The sequence below is a fragment of the Bos grunniens genome, chromosome 1, assembly GCF_055505025.1.
Source record: "Bos grunniens cultivar Pamir isolate PY7600 chromosome 1, Bosgru_T2T1.0, whole genome shotgun sequence".
Lineage (NCBI taxonomy): Eukaryota > Metazoa > Chordata > Mammalia > Artiodactyla > Bovidae > Bos > Bos grunniens.
In genome coordinates this window covers 536,685-560,325 of record NC_141165.1, presented here as the reverse complement: position 1 = coordinate 560,325, position 23,641 = coordinate 536,685, and the positions used below count along the sequence as shown (strand labels likewise).

The 23,641-nt window shown below is 42.3% G+C and overlaps 1 long non-coding RNA gene across 1 annotated transcript; it reads right to left on the bottom strand.

Moving 5' to 3' along the window:
• Nucleotides 1–1,260: 1,260 nt before the first annotated feature.
• On the bottom strand, nucleotides 1,261–2,813 carry LOC147378836 (uncharacterized). Its single transcript, XR_015150831.1, has 2 exons — nucleotides 2,652–2,813; nucleotides 1,261–1,779 (listed from the first exon to the last, which is right to left on the bottom strand). It is a non-coding gene; the product is annotated as an uncharacterized LOC147378836 (long non-coding RNA).
• Between the last annotated feature and the right edge of the window lie 20,828 nt (nucleotides 2,814–23,641).

Genomic DNA, 23,641 nt, shown 5'->3' with positions numbered 1-23,641 from the left:
TCTCTCTCTGTCTCTCCCTGGCTATCCCACAGTTTGGGTTGCTATCTCGCGTTAGCTCCCTCAGATTGCCCTCAGGGCATTCAGGCCCAGTCCTTACCCTACACATGCAGCCCGCGCCTCCCTGTCCAGCCCCTGCCCGCTGGTGGCGGATCGAGCATCTGGGCTACTTCTCCGCTGGGAGTTGCAGTTAGGTGCATATTCTGCGGGTTTTTTCTTTTTCCCTCCCAGTTATGTTGTCCTCTGAGATTCCCAAACTCCCCACAGACCCACCAGTGAGACGGTTTCCTGCTGTTTGGAAGCTTCTCCTCCTTCACGACTCCCTCCCCAAGACAGGTCTCCATCCCTGACTCATTTGTCTCTTTTTTGTGTTTTATATTTTGTCCTACCTCCTTTCAAAGAGAATGGGCTGCCTTTCTGGGTGCCTGGTGTCCTCCGCCAGCGTTCAGAGGTTGTTTTGTGGCAGTTGCTCAGCATTCACATGATCTTTTGATGAACTTGTTGGGGAGAAAGTTGTCTCCCCACCCTATTTCTCCACCATCTTAAGACCGCCCCACAGAAAAGATAGTTTTAAGAGGAAAGTTTATAGCAGTAAAGGTCAACCTCAGGAAATAAGAAAAATCTAAAATTAACATCTAAAAGTGATGTATGGCAGAAACCAATACAATACTGTAGAGCAATTATCCTTCAATTAAAAATAAATAAATTTTTAAAAAGAAAAAAATTCTAAAAGAACTGCAAAAAAAACCTATTATTTCAGATAAACACCCTCACCTCTGCTGGTTTCCCTGGTAGCCTGACGAGCCGACCTGACATCAGTTCCCCTGTAACGGGTAAACGTCCCTGCCCCAGAGGCAAGGCCTGCCACCATGTCCTGCCCTACCACCTGCTGCATGTGGCAGGGTGTCACTCCAGGATCTTGCTTCAGACCCGTAAGCTCCCCATCCACCCACCAACCCACCCACCAATCACTGATGTCTCTGTCATTGACTCTGGGATCTTTCTTTAGTCTTGAAACTGGGCAAGCACAGGCCTTATAAGCCTGGAGAGTGCAACCTAATACGAACAAAGCAGAAAAAGACTTACAAATGCAAAGAACAAACTGGCAGTTGCCACAGAAGAGGTGGATGGGAGTTTGGCAAAATAAATGAAGGGAATTAATCAATACAAAATTCCAGTTATAAAATAATTCATGGGGATGTAATGTACAACATTAGGAATATAGTCAATAATACTGTAATAATTCTGTATAGTGACAGATGGTTACCAGACTCATGATCATTTTGTATTGTATTTGATCATCAAATCACTATGTTTTACACCTGAAACCAACAATATTGTACATCAACTATATTTCAATCAATTAATCAATAAACAAATCACATAGTATGTTAGATGGTATTCATTGCTACAGAGAAAAATAAAACAGGAAAAAGACACTTGCAGTTTATGCTTTCATATTTCAAATCCTGACTTTTTTCATACTTAATAATATATCTATATTATCAACATGGATGAACCCTGACTATTCACTAAAAAGACTGATGCTGAAGCTCCAATACTGTGGCCACCTGATGCAAATAGCTGACTCATTGGAAAAGACTGATGCTGGAAAAATTAAGGGCACGAGAAGAAGGGGACAACAGAGGATGAGAAAGTTGGATGGCATCATCAACTCAGTGGACATTGAGCTTGAGCAAGCTCCAGGAGATGGTGAAGGACAGTGAAGCCTGGTGTGCTGCCGTCCATGGGGTCACAAAGAACTGGACACCAACTCAGCAACTGAAAAACAATGAAATTATCAACACAACTTAAAGTCAAGTTTCAACTTGTAGATAGATCACAGTTTATTCAACTTTTCACACATTAAACATTTATATTATTTCTAACTTTTCACCATTTTAAATAACTTTCAATTGTCTTTTATTATTCCATATATGAATATATCTGGCTTCCTAGATGGCTCAGTGGTAAAAGAATTTGCCTGTCAGGGAAGTAGACACAGAAGACACAGGTTTGATCCCTGGGTCGGGAAGATCCCCTGGAGGAGGAAATGGCAACCCACTCCAGGATTCTTGCCTGGAAAATTCCATGGACAGAGGAGCCTAGCAGACTATAGTCCATGGACTTGCAGAGAGTCAGACATGACTAAGCACACACCATGTAAATATATGGCCTTCCAGCTAGTTTTTAATCAACTCAAATACAGGGATAATGTCTTCAATTTTTATATCTTGAGAGTAATCCCCCTATACAGAATTCTATACTCATCTGCACTCAGTGAGTGTTTTCTGGATAATAAACATACACCCTAGTAAAATGAATGGATTAAATCCCCAGGGGACGCTGAACTAACACTGAAAGAAGCAGCAAACTGCTCCAGGCTAAAGAGGACTACGGTGGGAGAATGAGAGAGCTCTGTGCTTTGACAAAACTCTACAGAGATAGGAAGTTTCTTGTTTTCTAGTCATTATATCATCACTAGGGAAAGAGAGAATTCTTTTTTAACTATGAAGCACAATTCCGGTGACTTATGAAAGCTGTTTAACAGTGAATATGCACACCCCCTAAAAAAACATGTCCTGTGTTAAATTTCTAAAAGAGCCTGAATGGGACAGGGAGCAGTGAGAAGAGAGGTCAAAGGGCCTACAGACCTTCCTGTATAAAAATGTCCTCAAGTCTGTTCGAGGCTCCTGTGTCAGAGATGGTGTATCTGTGCTGCTGCCTGAAGCATCAAGAGGGACCAGGCCTCCAACGAGCGCCTACTGTACATCAGACACTCTAGTAGGATGGACGAGCTCTTCATGGAGTTGAGACTGGAAATGAAATGAAGTGGGCGATGGGGAAGGGAGACGGGCAATCACAGTGCAAGCAAACAAATGATTAGAAGTGGTGGGAAGTGCTTCCATAGAAACAAACAGGTTCTGAGAGTTATTTGGTGGAGATGGCAACCACTTAAAGTAAGAGCATTTCTAATGAAAAAATGTTAGACTTGATACCTAAAGGGTAAAATAAGCATCTATACAAGGAAAGAGAGAAAGGAGGAGAGTAGCAAGAGGAATAAGAATGTTCCAAGTAGAGACCACATCTTGGGCTTGATTGCGAAGCAGCCAATTGAACCTCAGAGTGTTCCCCCCATCCTTTTTCATTTTCACAGCCCAGGTGCTCCCATCCTGGCTTCCTGCCTCAGCCTACTTTCCACAACCTGTTTCCCAATTAAATTTTAGCTTCCGTTTCAGTGCCTAAGGACCCTGTTCTCTAACAAAGCAATTCATTTTGATGTACTCAGACTAGTAAGTCCCATATGACACACACTTTCTGCATGTTTCTATTTTGTTTGTAACACCTGTGTGTATTTAGCCACATATATAAAATAAAGTCTAAGCAACATTTCCAAAGTCCAGCTGAAAGTAATATTTACATTCAGCCAAAGGATATCCGAGTATTTAATGATCACAGGAAAACTCCACCTTACTTATATATGTTGATAGCTTCTCAAAAAATCAAGGTTCCACATATGTTTCTAAGTTACACAGTTATTTGTTTACTTGTGAAATTAGTTTTAAATGTTGGAGTCCTTGAATTGTAATAAAATTTTCAGCTTCACAGCAAATCTCAACATTTTAAGAAACAGACACAAATTCAACAAAATAAATTTAAAATAACTCAAGAATCATGGTAAATACTATGGAACTGTTCACTTCTGTGTGTGGTCAATGGAAACAAAATGTAATGCTTAACTGTGGCTTTCAAGTCCTCAAAAACTCAAGGCCCATAGTTCTCCCCAGGTTTCCATTACTGAAAATAATAACCTCTAAATTTCAATTTATGTTTATTATTAAATATTGAAGAGATGTAAAGGAATAATAATAAAATGTGTAAGGCATAAAGAATAACAATACCTGCACCCATAAACTCATGCTTCAACTTAAGAAAAGAACAATTCTGATTAACCTCTAAACATGTGTCACCAATTCTGACATAAAAATACTACATATAAAATTGGAAGCCACCATGGAGACAGTCCGTCCTAAAGGAGATCAGTCCTGGCTGTTCATTGGAAGGACTGATGCTGGAGCTGAAGCTCCAATACTTTGGCCACCTGATGCAAAGAGCTGACTCATTTGAAAAGACCCTGATGCTGGGAAAGATTGAGGGGAGGAGAAGGGGATGACGGAGGATGAGATGGGTGAATGGCATCACCAACTCAGTGGACATGGGTTTGGGTGGACTCCGGGAGATGACGATGGACAGGGATGCCTGGCGTGATATGGTTCATGGGGTCGCAAAGAGTCGGACACAACTGAGCACCTGAACAGAACTGATGGAGACAGTATGAAGTTTCCTTAGAAAACTAAAAATAGAGTTACCATATAATCCAGCAGTTCCACTCCTGGGCATATATCCAGAGAAAACTTTAATTTGAAAAAGATAATGCACCCAATATACATTGCAGCACTATTTACAATAGCCAAGACGTGGGGGAAAATCTAAATGTCCATCAGTATACGAATGGATAAAGAAGATGTGGCCCATATACACAATGGAATATTAGTCATTAAAAAAAGACTGAAGTAATGCCATTTACAGCCACATGGATGGACCTAGAGATGATCATACCAAGTGAAGTAAGCCAGACAGATAACATACGCTGTCACTTCTAAGCAGAATCTAGAAAAAAATTATACAAACGAACTTATTTACAAAACAGAAACAGATTCAGAGACATAAAAACAAACTTATGGTCACCAAAGGGGAAGGGGGGAGGATAAATGAGGGGTCTGGGTTAACAGATACACACTGCTCCACATAAAGTAAACAAGGATCTACTGTGTAGCACGGGGAATGCATTCAACACCTTGTAATGATCTATAATGGAAATACTTTGAAAAGGAGTATGTATAAACATATATTTTTTCCTATAACTGAGTCACTTTGCTGTACACTTAACACTATCACAATACTGCAAATGAACCAAACTTCAATTAAAAAAATACTGTCTACGAATGAATTTAGCAGATGTGCCTGTTTCTGGTCACTACTTTACTTGACCAAATGACTTCAGTGTTTCTGAAATGTGATTATCCAGTCAATATTCAAGCACTTAAAGAACGTACACATGAGTGAGTTGGAAAAAGAGGAAAGGCTATATAGAGTCAACAGATCAGTTACAACTCTCTATGACAACCAAGATGAGTAAATGATGGAAGAGAGAGCCGAAATGGGATTCATAGTCAACTGCTGGTCATGGCAGAAGAGCGAAGAGCGAGCCGAAATGGGATTCATAGTCAACTGCTGGTCATGGCAGAAGAGCGAAGAGCGAGCCGAAATGGGATTCATAGTCAACTGCTGGTCACGGCAGAAGAGCAAAGAGCGAGCCGAAATGGGATTCATAGTCAACTGCTGGTCATGGCAGAAGAGCGAAGAGCGAGCCGAAATGGGATTCATAGTCAACTGCTGGTCACGGCAGAAGAGCGAAGAGCAAGCCGAAATGGGATTCATAGTCAACTGCTGGTCATGGCAGAAGAGCGAAGAGCAAGCCGAAATGGGATTCATAGTCAACTGCTGGTCATGGCAGAAGAGCATGAGTTTGAGCCCTAACATGGAAAATATCTGGGTCAAAAATTCAAAGCTGAAATACATCAAATGCTTTTTTGGTGAAAATGACTCATTCCACCAATTTTATGAGACTCCAACTTTTTTATGAGAGTTTCTTCCAAGACATACACCTGAAGAAAAAGCTATAAGGGATTTGCGTGTAGGAAAACAACAAGCTAGGGGATATCCATCAGACAAGAACCAAGGGCCATTCACTGCCTGTATTAGTCATGAATAACTGTTGATTTTGCTTCCGAATTATAAGTTAAATATGTAATTAAGTAATTAAATGCATTAATATTTCATTTAGCATTAAGAGATTCTAAAATAACTTATTTTAACATGACATGCAGCTAGCTATTTCTTTGTTTCCCTTTTCTTCCATAAGTTTCTTAAGGGCAATGACCATGATTTTTTTTATTACCGTATCTGCAAAATGCCCAGTCCAGTATCCACAAGAAGGTCTTCATTAAATATTTTCTGACTGACTGACTGACTGACTACAAATAAGTTCAGTGGTTCAAGGTTTATCCCCTGAGAGGTAATACATATGATTTTTAATAATAGCCTCTAAACTTTTCAAGGAGTTTTTTTCATTATTCCAAGCCCACATCAGTCCAATATTTCAGATACTTACTCTATCACATTATAATTATTTATCTCATTTTTAAACAAAGGCATATAAATCCCAATCAATAATTTCAATTTTTCCAGATAACCAGTGTTATCTCCCTAAATGCTATAATAGCAGCCAAAATTAAGAAGCCATGATGTTTTAACAACCTTTAGGCTGTTTTAAATCTTGAAAATAACTCAGGACTGCCCAGCAAGTTCCTTCTTTCTGCTCAGCTCAATCCCTTTTGCTTCCATCTGCTACAGCCTCTAAACCTACCCTCAAACTCATTCGTACAAAAATACTTATCTTCCCATTTCACAAAAGAAGATGAAATAATTACTCTCTACCGACTACTCCTCCTCCTTTCCAAGGGCTTCACGCTGATCATGCTGCCCAAAAGACAAAAGAAACACCACTGCTCCATGGGCCCAGTTGCAAGGAGAAAATAACCAGCTTCAGGAGTGTGACCTTTCCCAACAGAAGGCTATTTCAGAACTTTGATTTTGTAAATTCTCATGAAGATTAAACCTCATTGATTTGTTATGTACCTACTGGCACTGAATTCATTTCTCATATTTGGCAGAAGAACTCCAGGGCATCCAAGTTTTCAGAAGTTTCAGTTCTTCCGAACAGCCCTGTAGTTAGTTTATTTACAAACTGATAAAAATGAATTGTTTTTCCTAAGAAGCCAGCTTGAAATATAGGAAGAAAAATAAAACTCAATCTCTTAAAAGGAAAAAAAAACCTCAGGGTTTAAAAATGTGTTAAGGCTTCTATTACCAAGGATGATTCTACACATGAATATCAGGAGTCATTTATTTCTGAAGCTTGTGTATCGTGTTTGACATTGATAAAGAAATTACACCTTAAATAACAATATCTCCTTTCTACAGATTCTTCCGTTGCCATCATTTCTATTCTTCCTGGAGTCTCCCCATTGCCAGAGCTTCAATTCACTATTCTGTAAGAACTTATTTCTCACCCAGAACTCCAGAAGAGTTATAGAACTTTTCCCCAATCTGTCTCCATATTAACAGTACAGTCAGTTACAAAATTAAAAGATGCCTGCTCCTTGGAAGAAGAGCTATGACAAACCTAGGCAGCATATTAAAAAACAGAGACATCACTTTGCCGACAAAGGTCCATACAGTCAAAGCTGTGGTTTTTCCAGTAGTCATGTACTGATGTGAGAGTTTGACAGAAAGAAGGCTGAGCACTAAATAACTGATGCTTCCAAATTGTGGTGCTGGAGAAGACTCCTGAGAGTCCCTTGGACTGCAGGAGATTAAATCAATAAATCCTAAAGGAAATCAACCCTGAATATTCATTGAAAGGACTGATGCTGAAGCTGAAGCTCCAGTACTTTGGCCACCTGATGAGAAAAGCCAACTCACTGGAAAAGACCCTGATGCTGGGAAAGATTTAAGGCAGGAGAAGGGGGCGACAGAGGGTGAGGTGGTTGGATGACATCACTGACTCAATGGACGTGAGTATGAGCAAACTCAGGGAGATAGCGCGGGACAAGGAAGCCTGGTGTGCTATGGCCCACGGGGTGGCAAAGAGTCAGACACAACTTGGAGACTGAACAACAACATCAGCAGCTAGTGTTTAATTATACGAGCACCAACTCTGATGTAGGCTTTTCTTTAAATGTCCATGAATTTTGTGAGGCATTCTCTTGGGTATGGTTACTTTTCAGGCTGTGATTTTTCAGAGGGCTACGAGGATACTGGTGCAATAAATATAGCTGGCATCACTGACATTCCAACCCCTTGCTTCTCAAAGCGTGGTACAGGACCCAGCAGAAGGAACATCCCTCCCGAGCTTGTTAGAAATGCACAATTTCAGACCACATCTCAGTCCAAGTGAATCACCAGCTGCATTTAATCAAGATTCCAGGCGACACCTATTCACATTACATTTTGAAAAGCATTGTTTTAACTGACATAATCCATCAATGCCAACAGCATTCAGAACCATTTAATGAATCTTCCTACCACCACTAACATTTTACACAAAATATGTCTTATTTCTTCACCAATGTTAATAACTGGACATTCTTAAAACCTGACTTTCACATACTGATGTGGAATGTTCATAGCAAACCTATTCTTGGGTTGAGAGAATTAACATTATAAATATACTTCAGAAATTGGTTTTTATGAGCCAATATTTCTTACACCTAAAATGGGATTCTAACTCAAACATTAATATGTGAGTATATTACTTAATTTGTCTGGAATTAATTTTTCTCATCAGCAAAATGAGGATAGCAATGGATAATCTAATGGAATATTGCGAGGATTAGTGAGATCATACAAATGAAGGACCCTGCATCTCCACGCTTCCCTTCACACATCGGTCCTTTTCTCTCCCACTAGAGATGACTCTCTGCAAACAGCCAACAGAGCTGGCCACAGGTTTACGACTCACAACCCCTGATGCCTCCAGCCAAAAACTATCAGAAAAGACACTTATTAGTCCTGATGGAGCATTCTGAAAAGCAAATCCTAGGTCACATTCCCAACCATAAAATGAAAGTAGGAATAGGGGAAGAAAAATGAGGTCCTCTCAATTCAAATTATGTTTGAAAAATGGCGAGGAATTGTTTTGCAGAGGAATAATGGACAAGTTTCGGAGAAGGCGATGGCACCCCACTCCAGTACTCTTGCCTGGAAAATCCCATGGATGGAGGAGCCTGGTGGGCTGGAGTCCATGGGGTCGCTAGGAGTCGGACAGACTGAGCGACTTCACTTTCACTTTTCACTTTCCTGCACTGGAGAAGGAGATGGCACCCCACTCCAGTGTTCTTGCCTGGAGAATCCCAGGGACGGAGGAGCCTGGTAGGCTGCAGTCCATGGGGTCGCTAAGAGTTGGACACGACTGAGCGACTTCACTTTCACTTTTCACTTTCATGCATTGGAGAAGGAAATGGCAACCCACTCCAGTGTTCTTGCCTGGAGAATCCCAGGGACGGGGGAGCCTGGTGGGCTGCCGTCTCTGGGGTCGCACAGAGTCAGACACGACTGAAGTGACTTAGCAGTAGCAGTAGCATTGGACAAGTTTAACGTGTGTCTAGCCACTTCCAAGGAGAAGGCAATGGCACCCCACTCCAGTCCTCTTGCCTGGAAAATCCCATGGACGGAGGAGCCTGGTAGGCTGCAGTCCATGGGGTCACACAGAGTCAGACACGACTGAGGTGACTTAGCAGCAGCAGCAGCAGCCACTTCCAACGTCCATTGCCTGGAGCGGTGTAGTTGAAAGGAGAGGAAGCTGAACTCAGAAGCAAGGCAGAATCAGGAAGATGAAGGGATGGGGATGCATCAGAAGGATCAGGTGAGTGGTGCCCAGAACAAGGTCAGCGTAGGATGGAGATAGTAATGTGAGTGTTTGGTTCCACGGGAGGACCCTGAGGACTTTTAAGCAGACTGACTAAGGCATAAGGATCTGGTTCTCTATGCCACCCGTAGAATGGAGTGGTGAGACTCAACTCTGATTACACATTGTAATCACTTGGGGAAATGATGCCAAAACTCAACTTCTCTGTGCACCAGTGCTGAATCAAATCTCAGAGACAGAGTTTGGGGTGAAGTAGAATAGAGTAGTTTTATTGCTTTGCCAGGCAAAGGGGGACACAGTGGGCTGATGCCCTCAAAACTAAGTGTCCCGACCCAGCAATCCCACTCCTAGGCATATACCTTGAGGAAACCAGGGTTGAAAAGTGGGGGCGGGGGGTGCAGGGCGGGCTCTGCTGGTTCTTCCTGCTGGGCCCAGGAAGGTCCCTAAGTATAGATCCAGCCCGAGTTTGAAGACCTGAGAACCAGCATACCAGATAGTGTAAGTTCCAGTCCCAGTTGGAGTCCAGTGGCAGGAGAAGATCACTGTGCCAGCTGCTCTGTGAAGCTTTTCCTGTGGCTCCAGGAAGAATCCCCTTCTTCTAGGTCTTCAAACTCAGACCGAAACTATACTTGGGGGCCTTCCTGGGTCCCCAAATTGCCAACTACAGCTCTTGGGGCTTCTCAGCTTCCATAATCATGTGACTTGATAATTCATATAATCTCTTTAATGTATTTGAGTTCTGTTTCTCTGAAGGACCCAGACTAACCCTTAGTTTACATTGCTTCTTAAATTAACGGTTTTCTGCTTGAGCAAGACTTTCTCCATCACAGTCCTTTTATGGCTCCAAACTGTATTCAAATTAGGACGTACTCAAATCTAGGATGCTTAGCGCTTTAACTTGGGTGAGCTCAGCTAGAAGGCAATCGTGAGCATTCGATGAACGACAGGAAGCTGAGACTGAGGGAACGTGGGGCAGGGGCAGAGAGGAAGGGAGTATCCAGAGGTGCAGCGTGCACTGTTCTGGAGTCTTCCAGGAGGTGAGGATTCTGTGGAATGGCAGTGACAGTGACATCTGGTATCTCAAGAAATGGAATGGTCAATATGACGCTCCAATCAGTGTGACAGTTCTAGATGATCCATCTATTTGTGATAGACTTCCAGAGAGCCATGAGCTGCATATAGGGGCACAAGGGAGGAGGGGCAGTCCAGAACTTGGAAAATCTCAATCAAGTGGGTTGACTCTTTGGATGAGGTTCTAGATCCAGCAGAGGACCTGGAGGGTTAAGTCAGTCAGTTCAGTCGCTCAGTCATGTCCAACTCTTTGCGACTCCATGAATCACAGCACACCAGGCCTCCCTGTAGGCTTCATCAAATATGTGCCCAATATATACCGTGGGAGTGAAGAGAATAGAGCAGCTCGCTGGAAACAGGGGTGCCCAGGGCTCATCCCAGTGACCCCACGCATAATGCTACACCCTTCCCAGCCCAGTGGTGGTATCTGCTCTGCTGCAGCTCTTTTCATGTACCCAGTGAAGGAGCTCCCAGAATCTAACAATCAGATGACTTATGTGAGCCATCCTCTTGTAACCATTACAGATCTATAGCCTTCCAAAGGGGACTGCAACATGATTGGGTCAAGAATTGCATAGACTAGAACCTGAATGAGAGGAAATGGAGACAGTTCATTATGAAATAAATATCAGAGATTAGAGTCAGAGACCATGCCTTTTCGTACTGTCAGTAAAAGAAACATTGGGTGCCCAGGGTAGAACTGGCACGAGACAAGCAAGGTCTAGAACTTGGGCACTAGGTGCCTTTCTTGTCCCAAGTAAGTGCCCCTAGGTTGGCAGTGTCACCGTAGGAGTGGCCTTGTTGGTTAGCAGTGTTGACCCAAAGATTCTTGGTGAAAAACCTAAGAAATATGGGGGAAACACAGCCTTCAAAAGAGATTTTTTAAAAGTGAGACGGCAGAGGGGAGGGAGAATAGAATATAGTGGACAGCAAGCTCTGCATAGCAGTGCTCAAGCGCCCAGTGGCGACAGCAGAGGGGAACAGCAGTACTGTGGAAGGAGAGCCCTAGAGGCTCTCACAGGAGATGGGGGCTGCAGAGGAGCTCAGTGCGAGTGGGGAAGCTGACCTGTGAAGACAGCCCGGTGCCAACAGAAACGCTTATCAGTGACAGGACGGGCGAACGTGTATGTGTGTGTGTGTGTGTGTGTGAGAGAGAGAGAGAGAGAGAGAGAGAGAGAGAGAGTTACCAGGAAATAGCCAGCATCCTTTTTAAATAGAGATTTCTGTACTTTGTCATGTTATATTCTATGGCCACGTATTTGCCTTTTGCCCTTACATCTGGGTTTAAATCGGGAGCTCTCCCACTGTAATCTTGGGCAAGTTGCTTAACGTGTCTGTGCCTCAGTTTCATCTGTAAAGTGGGGCTTACTCTGCATATGGTTGTTGTGAAAACTGAGAAAAGAAAGAAAGTGAAAGTGAAGTCGCTCAGTCGTGTCCGACTCTTTGCAACCCTGTGGACTGTAGCCTACCAGGCTCCTCCCTCCATGGGATTCTCCAGGCAAGAGTACTGGAGTGGGTTGCCGTTTCCTTCTCCAGATCTTCCTGCCCCAGGGATCGAACCCGGGTCTCGCGCATTCCAGGCAGATGCTTTAACCTCTGAGCTTCCAGGGAATATAAAGTGCTTAGAACAGCATCTGGCGTATCTCACAACATTCGACAAATACTGTTGTTGCCGACACTAGTGTTGTTGTTAGAAGCAGCAGTGGCATAGGAATCTATTACAGCAACATCAAAATATGTTGTACATACAATGACTGTAGCTCTTTAGTAAATCATTAAATATGTTCACTTAAGAGCACCAACATCCACAAATATACAGTGGATGTTGGAATGATTTCTGTCAAATTGTAGTTAACTAGTTAAGATTGGAGTTTAAAGAGTTTAATATTTGCTTATGTGGAAACTTAACCACCTTAACTATGTCGTTTTATATCAGATCAGATCAGTCGCTCAGTTGTGTCCAACTCTTTGTGACCCCATGACTCGAAGCACACCAGGCCTCCCTGTCCATCACCAACTCCCGGAGTTCACTCAGACTCATGTCCATTGAGTCAGTGATGCCATCCAGCCTTCTCATCCTCTGTCGTCCCCTTCTTCTCCTGCCCCCAATCCCTCCCAGGATCAGAGTCTTTTCCAACAAGTCAACTCTTCGCATGAGGTGGCCAAAGTACTGGAGTTTCAGCTTCAGCATCATTCCTTCCAAAGAAATCCCAGGGCTGATCTCCTTCAGAATGGACTGGTTGGATCTCCTTGCAGTCCAAGGGACTCTCAAGAGTCTTCTCCAACACCACAGTTCAAAAGCATCAATTCTTTGGTGCTCAGCCTTCTTCACAATCCAATTCTCACATCCATACATGACCACAGGAAAAACCATAGCCTTGACTAGATGAACCTTTGTTGGCAAAGTAATGTCTCTGCTTTTGAATATGCTATCTAGGTTGGTCATAACTTTCCTTCCAAGGAGTAAGCGTCTTTTAATTTCATGGCTGCAGTCACCATCTGCAGTGATTTTGGAGCCCAGAAAAATAAAGTCTGACACTGTTTCCACTGTTTCCCCATCTATTTCACATGAAGTGGTGGGACCAGATGCCATGATCTTCGTTTTCTGAATGTTGAGCTTTAAGCCAACTTTTTCACTCTCCACTTTCACTTTCATCAAGAGACTTTTTACTTCCTCTTCACTTTCTGCCATAAGGGTGGTGTCATCTGCATATCTGAGGTTATTGATATTTCTCCCGGCAATCTTGATTCCAGCTTGTGCTTCTTCCAGTCCAGCGTTTCTCATGATGTACTCTGCATATAAGTTAAATAAACAGGGTGACAATATACAGCCTTGACGTACTCCTTTTCCTATTTGGAACCAGTCTGTTGTTCCATGTCCAGTTCTAACTGTTGCTTCCTGACCTGCATACAAATTTCTCAAGAGGCAGATCAGGTGGTCTGGTATTCCCATCTCTTTCAGAATTTTCCACAGTTTATTGTGATCCACACAGTGAAAGGCTTTGGCATAGTCAATAAAGCAGAAATAGATGTTTTTCTGGAACTCTTGCTTTTTCAATGATCCAGCGGATGTTGGCAATTTGATCTCTGGTTCCTCTGCCTTTTCTAAAACCAGCTGGAACATCAGGAAGTTCACGGTTCACATATTGCTGAAGCCTGGCTTGGAGAATTGTGAGCATTACTTTACTAGCGTGTGAGATGAGTGCAATTGTGTTGGATAATTGAGAGGTCACCATTAACAGATATGAAATGTTTGTTTATAAAAGAATCTACAGGAGTTGGTATTGGATTGGCATAGAGCAGGGTTTGGGTGTGGAAGAGAGAAGACTCCAGGGTGATAGCTACCTATCAGCCTACATGGTGGTTGTTCCCTGAAAAAAAGGTGGAGATAAACAGCTTAGGGTGAAGTGGAGAATCATGAGTTCAGGACATATTATATTTGAGACATAATGAATCATACAAATGGAAATGATAAATGTGTGGTTGGAGTCAATAAAATAACTAGACTCGGGACATAAATCTGTGGACCATCAGAATACAGGTAATAAGAATAGATGACACATTTCAGTAAAACATAAAGAGAGAAAGAAGGAAAGTATTGCATGTCAACCTAAGAAAAAGGATAAAGTACTCATGGTTGCAGATAATGTAAACTCGTGTATTTTGAGACTCCCAGGTGACTCTGCTAATGAACCAGGCAGGAAACCACCACTTTATAGCATTTTTTTGAGTAAACTTTCTGACAAAGTTACTTCTCCCATGGTTCAAATAATTCCACAGATGCTGAGAAGGGGAATATGCTTCTCAAAATACTCAGCAAAAATAATTACTGTGAGAACTCATGAAAAAAATCATTAAGACAATAGAGAAATACAATAATATAATGTATATAATGAAATATTATATAATATATGTGTATAATAAAATACACAAAAAAATGTGTATTTTATAACCAGGCTTCTTAAAAAGAGTTGACTAATTGGGTAGATATCAACATACTTGACTGAACAAATATCCTGGTTTCTTCTACCAACTATTTGAGACTAGATAATTAAACGTTCTCAAAAAGTATATGTATTTCTCCCCAAAGCTTGAACCAAACCTCCTAGATCCTGTTAGTGTCAGAAGGAATCATGAAGGGGCAGATAGAAGCTCTAAAATGGAACAGTAATTACAGTAAAAGAGCATAACTATTGCTTATAATTATATGCCTTTCAAGAGTTCTTTCCTTTTCGTTTTGGAGGTTTGACCCCTTCTGAGGTAGAGTACTTGTAAATACTGGGGAAGTAAGACAGATTTAAAGGTTATCTGTCAGGAGGTGGAGGCATATACTTCACACACTTCTGTAGCTTCATGAAAGGAGACTGAAAAACACAGCAAATGTCATCTTAAGAAACAGGTGCCTGAAGTCAGAATGAATATGAATAATTTATTTAAATATTAAATTTTAGGGTGATAGCTGTAACTTTTAATGGATAATAAAAAAGCACAAAAAGTAGTTTCACTCAATAAAAAAGAATGAAATTTTGCCATTTGCAGCAACAGAGACTTGGAGGGAATTATGCTAAGTGAAATAAGTCAGAGAAAGACAAATACTGTGTGATATCACTTATATATGAAATCTAAAAAATACAACAAACCAGTGAATGTAACAAAAAAAGAAGCAGACTCACACACACAGAGAGCAAACTAGTGCTTACCTGTGAGGAGAGGGAAGTGGGAGGGGCAATACAGAGGTGGGGGTTAAGAAGTATAAACCATCATATTGTACATATAATAAGCAAAAAAAAAAACAGTCTTCAGTTCAGTTGCTTAGCTGCATCCGACTCTCTGCAACCCCAGGACTTCAGTGCGCCAGGCTTCCTTGTCCATCACCAACTCCCGGAGCTTGCCCAAACTCATGTCCATCAAGTCAGTGATGCCATCCAACCATCTCATCCTCTGTCATCCCCTTCTCCTCCTGTCTTCAATCTTTCCCAGCATCAGGGTCTTTTCAGATGAGTCAGTTCTTCGCATCAGGTGGCCAAAGTATTGGAGTTTCAGCATCAGTCCTTCCAAAGAACACTCAGGACTGATTTCCTTTAGGATGGACTGGTTGCATCTCCTTGCTGTCCAAGGGTCTCTCAAGAGTCTTTTCCAACACTACAGTTCAAAGCATCAATTCTTCAGTGCTCAGCTTTCTTTATAGTCCAACTCTCACATCCATACATGACCACTGGAAAAACCATAGCTTTGACTAGAGGGACCTTTATCAGCAAAATAATGTCTCTACTTTTTAATATGCTGTCTAGGTTGGTCATAGCTTTTCTTCCAAGGAGCAAGCATCTTAATTTCATGGCTGCAGGTGGGGAATTAAGAAGTGTAAACTATTATATTATATTATATATATATGTGTGTGTGTGTGTGTGTGTGTGTGTGCGTGTGTATAATAAGCAAAAACCAAAACAAAACAGGTAATAGCCAATATTTTATAATGGCTATAAATGGAGTGTGTCTGTCTTAGTGGCTCAGTTGTGTCTGAGTCTTTGCAACCCCATGGACTGTAGCCCACCGGGGTCCTCTGTCCACGGGATTCTCCAGGCAAGAACACTGCAGTGGGTAGCCATTCCCTTCTCCAGGGGATCTTTCCTTGCATTGCAGGCAGATTCTTCACCATCTGAGCTACAGGAAAGCCCCTCTAAAAGAGTTACCCAGGGACCCTTTCCCAAACTCTGGTACTCTTGTCAATGCAGTTATGTGTGGCCCTTCTCTGTATTCTTGAGTAAATAGTCACCCCATTGATTATTACCCGTTATTTAAAATACCATAAATTAATAGGATGACGGATCTAAAAAAAAAAGTTTCGTGCCAAATAATCTGCTAAAGTTAAGTGATATTCATAAACAAAGTTGGCAGTCAAAAAACAAATAAGGATATCCATTCTATGGGGAGAATTTTTTCACTTCAACCTCTACCAAATAAGGAGGCAACTCCAGGGAGACTTCAGATCTCTCTGCATCATCTCTGTTGATAATCTAATTCTCTCACAATACTCGTGTTGATGTAGGTGACTCCCAAATTCAGACTTCTTTTCTAATCCCTTATTCTCATTTTCAGTGACCAGCTGGACATTTTCACCTAGACCATCTTAAACTCACCCTGTTCAAAACTGATTGCATCCTCTCCCTTGGAAAGCCTGCACCTCCCCTTGTGTTTATTTTTCTGTTTATGTCATCACCACCTTTTGTCACTTGTAAACTGTAAATCTCAGATCTATCTTTGTCTCTCCCTCTTCTTTGCCTCCAGCAGATGCTGTAAACTGTGTAATTTTAGCTTCCCAGTTGTCAAGCCCTGAACTTTTACCTCAGTAGAGTCTGGTGTTTGTCCCATCTCCCCAATTCCCTCTGCCATTTCCACATCTAGTTCTTGTTATCTCATACCAAGATTAGGGCTGCAGCCACTGCATTTAATATCGTCTGCACAGGGGGATGTTCCAGGAGGCTAGTAAAATTTAGATTTCAGGACCCAGCATTCACAAGAGCCCCTTCCAACGTCCTGTACTTAATGTCAAATTCTTTCTCGAGGAGCACCCCATAATTATTTACGCTTCAGGCCCTCAGCACACCATATTTCCTAAGGCATGACTAACCATGCCAATCTCTAAGTCAGTGGCCCACCATCAACCCACCCAAGTTGACTACATAATAAACTCGTTCTCCTCTGTCTGATTCAAAAGCCTTCCCACCTATATCCAAATTAGTCCACTGAATGTACACTGTTCTTACACCAGTGAGTGCTATGACACACCCTCTTATCACCCAACTCCACTGTGCTTCTGCTTACCTATTTTCCTCTACCATGAACATCCCTCCTGCCTCACCCTCGCCTTTCCCCCTACCATACCCCCAAGTTGAAATTTCACCCTATGCTAAGGTTCCAAATGAGGTGTCACCATCCCCATGAAGACTCCTTAGATGTTTGCTAACCAGATGCAAATCCTCCTTCCTCTAAACTCCTACTGACTGGGACTTCCCAGATGAAATGGCCCACGTGTTAAAACCATAAATAAATCCTGTTCATGAATAAAGCTTTGTTGGCATACGGCCACACCCATTTGTCTGCTTATTGGCCTGTGGCTGCTTTTACATGAAACGGCACAGCTGACTCTTGCAACTTTTACCCAGAATATATATTTTTTCATCTTTTAAACTTCCTACAATTGAGAGGCTTTCTTAGTAGTCAATAATTGGCTGAGTAGACTACTTTACTCTATCAATTTTTGTTTGCATTGTTATTTCTTGCATCCCAGGGGAAAGACACTTAGAATGCAAGGAACAAGTAGAGACCTTAAGATGATGTCTGAGTACAATGGGAAGATATTGACTGATTTAGACATTAAGGAAATCATTCTTGATGTCAGAGTTTGTGGATATAAAAATCCTCCCTCAAAAATGTCTTACTGTGGTAGACAATGAAATGTGATGCTCAGACACCCTTTCAAGATGGGACTCACTCAGCAACTGTGAGGAGAGTGATTGGCTGATACCCTTTCCAACATAATGTGTACAAAAACGTTCTGATCTTTGCCAGTGATAGGTGAGAAGTGACATTTCAGTGCTTTCAGTATGCATTCCCTTATTATGAACAGGAACGAGCATTTCTTCATAAGTTTATTTTCATATGTTAAGAATTATTTAATTTCTATAAGGTGTCTCTTCATATGCTTTGACCTCACTTTCCTAGTTGGTCACTTGTCTTTCGACTCTGTTCATGGTGGCTCCGTTGAAAGGACTGATTCCTACAAGTCTGAATTAGCCTGAACTCTTTGACTGAAACACACGCACAGCGTTGGTTAAGGCATGAAACGAGCTGCTGCTTCGTACCGACAGGTTTCAGGCGGGCTTGGTGCAGTAGTCTATGCCAGCTTGCTAGCGTTGTGGGCTGATAACAGCGAGACTGCCCATTTATACCCAGCCTCACTGAGGCTCTTGGAGGAGCTCTGACTTAAGCTCTCAGATGGAAGGAATATGCTTAAGTGACCAGCAAGGTACGAATAAGCCCCATCTGAGACTCCAGTACTTTGGCCACCTCATGTAAAGAGTTGACTCATTGGAAAAGACTCTAATGCTGGGAGGGATTGGGGGCAGGAGGAAGAGGGGACGACAGAGGATGAGATGGCTGGATGGCATCACCGACTCGATGGATGTGAGTTTGAGTGAACCCCAGGAGTTGGTTATGGACAGGGAGGCCTGGTGTGCTGCGATTCATGGGGTCGCAAAGAGTTGGACATGACTGAGCAACTGAACTGAACTGAACTGAGATTCCTTGGGGGCTCCCTGGTTTTGAGACATTTTGTACAGACATCAGTGGTTCCTGATCTGAGAGGTAAGGTGCATCCCGGCCCAGCCGCCTGGGCAGAGGACAGCTGAAGTTTGTACCTGGTGTTTCCAGGCTGCCCTGAGATATGATGCGTATCCTTATTTTAATGTTGTTGCTGTATTATATAGTTTTCCTCAATAAACTGTAGATCTGAAAGCCACTGTCCTTTGGGATCCTATGAATCTTCTTTAGCAATAAAATGCTGTCACCATCCATCAGAACAGTCAATCCTGCAATACAAATTTCCTTTTATCTTTATATAGTCAAAATTGTCAATCTGCTTTATAGCTTAGGGATTTGTTGTGCTATTATTTTATCTATACTATAATGATTTTTTCATCTGATTGTTGATTTATTCTTGGCTTAAAATTGCTTTGCCTGTTGTAGAATCTTGAGGTTCACATGTGTTGAGTGGGAGCTTTTGCTTTCTCTTTCTCTCTCGCTCCTCTTCATCCCAGGTGGACTTATATTGCTGATTTAAACTCCTTATCCAGAGTGATTTGGGGAAATATAACAAATCCAGTTCAGTCACTGAGCCAGTGACTTGATGGGGCTGTATTGCAGCCCCTCAGGCTCACAAAGTCCTGTTAGTCATAAGCCCACAATACTTCTTTATGCCTCATTTCCAGAGCAGAGAACATTAAAGAGTTAGCCCCACACAGTTCTATAAGCATGTTACCCAAAGCCCAGCAAATCTATACTTTGAACCTCAATCAGACCTTTGATTTTCTCCCCATAGAGTTGCTCCTCTAGATTTTGAGCCTTACTTATGTCTTTTATATTTTATATATCTTTCCAACATGTTTAGAGCAAAATTTACAACTCTATCTGGATCAGAAGTGTGTGGTGGTATACAAATACTTTCCCTATATTTCCCCATCTATATGTTGAAAGAAATAAAATATTATGTTATTAAATAAGATATGTGCTTCATATGCATATTTCAGTGTCTATAACTATGCTCCCAAGAAGAATTCTCTTCTAAAACCATGATCAGGAGAACCAAGAATGGCTTTCACAAGAGTTTGATAAATATCCTCTAATCACTCTCAATCAGGACTCCAGCCTGAATTTCTGACACTGCTGTATATTTTAATAATCCCAGCTACTCACTAGGCAATCTTTCCATGTAACAATAGATCACTGACACACCATTGTAACTAAAGTTCTGAGTGTGATGTTTTGATTAAAAACTAAATTGCTAAGCATTGTACAATAAAAATCAGGCTTCTATAATTATGAGTGTAAGTAGCTGAAAATGCCTGAAATAATAGCCTCTGATCTCTTTTTTTCATTGATATGGGCAAGAGGATTAAAGTTGAAAGACCACTGGAGATCTGAGGTCTGAAAGAATGCATGGATGAAATGCTCCATGAAGAGACTTCGGATCCAACTGAGATTGAACTTGAGAAAGCAAAGTCATTAGCACCTAGAGAAGGCTCTGAGCCTCAGCTAAGTCTCTAGAGAACTATTGTTCTCCCATTATAATGACATGGAGAAAACCACATTCACTAGAATTCTTTTTCAGGGACAGCACTGCTTGTGCTTGGAAATCACTCCTCAGTAAGCCTGTCTGGGGTAGATGCTGAGACCTGCAAGGAACCTCAGAGTCTGTGGACGTGACCTGGGGGAAGTCTTCAGTTATGCCAGATGGAGGGGATGGGTGGGGAAGGAAGAAGAAGAAATACAGGCTACAGCAAGCAAGATGGCAAGATGCAGTATGCCTGTGAGCTCTTCCTATGTTCCTTCCCCAAACTTTGTAAAGACCCTCATAATACATGTAAAGATTTGATAGGAATGGGTTTTCTCCAGTGGAAACAGTGAGCAGATGGGCCTATACATCTAAGGCATTCTGGAATAATTTAGAAACAGCCTAGGAAGACAAGGGAAGGCAAGAGAAGAAATGCCAGTCCCAGAGTCAGCAAATATTTCCTATAAAGAACCAAACAAGTATCTTAGGCCTTGTGAGCCATACAGTCTCTGTCACAGCTGCTCAATTCTGCCATTTTAGTGGGAAAACAATCGTGGACTATATGGTAAAAAAAAAAAAATTTTAATGGTAATTTCACATAAGTTTTCATGTGTCACAAAGATTATTCGTTACCTTTTTGGACACCATTTAAAAATGTAAAAGCCATTCTTAAGTTGTGAACCATATAAAAGCAAAATTGGGCCCATGAGTTGTAGTTTGTCGTTCCCTGGCCTGAGATATGAGGTATGAGAAGGCAGTTAAGGCATGGGAATATTAGGTAGTTAGAATAGGAAACGGGAGTCCAGAATGGCAGTGGCTAAAAACCAGGAAGGGAAAAGCCCTCGAAAACAGAATGAAGGAAGGTCCGAGGACGGGAGTGAGGACCTCAGGTTAGAGCTAAACAGTGCTGGCCCAGTTCACACAGGGCAGGCCCGGGGGAGGAGAAAAACATATAAAGAGAGGAGCCAAAGGGCCGGAGGGCTCTCTCCCTCCCCGCCCCCCTCCTCTTCATGTCTTTTGGGTCGGCATGCCCTCAAGCCTCGAGGATGTATTTTCCTTTATTTTCTAAATAAAACTGAGCTGTAACACTGATCTGCCCAAGAACTGTGACACGGTCTGTCCGAGGGCTGTAATGCTGATCCATCACTTCAAATTTTTGTTGTGACGAGACAGAACCGAGGAAATTACACACTCCTCCGACAGGAAGATCTTCAGGCTGTCTCAGGAAGCAGAAATCATGCTGGTCTATAAAGGTAAGTTTGTATCTGCAACCATGCAGATAACTTCTATAAAAACTCCAGGAAGCTCTCTTAAAAAGACATGGTGAACTCTAAGGAGCTTCTTCGTTACCTTAGCAGGCCTGCTGACTTCTGCACTCCTCTTTTTGTCCCACCCAGATTTGTGAAACACTCTTATGTACTGTTTAACAAAACAAGGTTGTTGTTTTTTCAGACTAAAGGGGACAAGGAAAAAAATTTCATGTGGAGTAGAATGAAGGAACAATCAGATGACACAATTGTGGTTGGGGGCACTCAGGATGCAGTTAGATTCCAGGCACAGATTTTTCAAAGGCTTGAATTCATTGTATATTAAATTATTATCTAGAAACTTTGAAGATGAAGACCCTTCTTTCTCTGACTCCTCTGAGCCACGCATCTCCCAAACTAGGAGGCAAATGAAGAAACAAGCAGGTCAAGCTCCCATGGGGCTCCTGGGCGATGGCGTGGAAGCTTCTGGAGTAGAAAGAGGAAGGGCATGTATTCCTGAGTCACTCCAAGAAAGGCATTCAAAAATCGAAGGCCATGTGATTAATAGAAAAGGAACAAGTCAGGAGAGAAAAGAGGTGATGTGGATAGGTAGGTGCGCACAAGAAGAAGAAATAAAGATTAGAGACTTGGCTTCAACTCAGTTTCTAATTCACCAGTTGTTTTTTCTTTTCTTCCCCTTGGCTTTGTATTAGAAAAGTCAGTTGTATTCCCAACTTAAAATTTCCTTAAGGTTTTAAAAACTGCCTTACAGTCTAAAAATTGCTGGTAAGTGTATTAGGCATTCTTGGAATTCAATGGCTTCTGGAAAACATGTGGATCACATTGTCCAACTTTGACTACATACTGCACTAAAACACCCAGAAGATCAGAGAATCTCAATACCTTTCTTGAAACTGGTCCTAATTAAGAACGTAAATTGCTCAGGGAGATTCCTCTCTGCCTCTGATGGATTAAAAACAATGAAAGTTCTCACATCCTTCAGAAGCATTAAGGGCACTGGTTCCCTTCCCTTCTGGTTCCAGGATGCTGCTAAGGACATCCCCTTGAATCCAGATGAAATAGGCTGGGACCTGGGATTCTCTGCCAGAGACAAAGATCTCCAGCAACAGAATGCAGAGAAACTCTGAATGACTGAAACTAGCTACGTACATGTGCAGTCGGGGTAATCATGAACAACAGGATGAGCGCAGCACAGCACAGGATACCACCAGGCGACAAACCAACCGCCGTTTCTGAGCTGCCAGGAGCAAAAGCAGAGCATTGAGGCAAGGTCCCTGCACAGGGCCCCACCACAGGGGTGGGCAGAGCCCTAAGGCAGGCCTCTTGCAGACCCACAGACCTGCCCCTGCTATTATCCTCCCCTTTAAGAACCAAAGAAGCTATCCTCTGGGAGCAGCAGGGGCACCTCTTTCTTGTTTTTGCTCCTTTGAGCTACAGAAAAACCTTAATAAAATCTTCCCTGAAATTCTGCCTGGCCTCTTATCAATTTCTACTTAATTAAAGGGTCCAAAGACCCCAGTGGGTAACACGACTTCACAGTGTTTGGGGTTTTTCTTTATGTCTTTACATCTTTAAAAACATTTGGGAACTTCCCTGGTGGCCCAGAAGTTAAAAATCTGCTTGTCAATATATGGGTACAGTTTGACCCTTGGTCAGGGGAGATTCCATGGCACCCCACTCCAGTACTCTTGCCTGGAGAATCCCATGGACGGAGAAGCCTGGTGGGCTGCAGACCATGGGGTCACTAGGAGTCGGACACGACTGAGCGACTTCACTTGCACTTTTCACTTTCATGCATTGGAGAAGGAAATGGCAACCCACTCCAGTGTTCTTGCCTTGAGAATCCCAGGGACGGGAGAGCCTGGTGGGCTGCCGTCTATGTGGCCGCAGAGAGTCAGACACGACTGAAGCGACTCAGCAGCA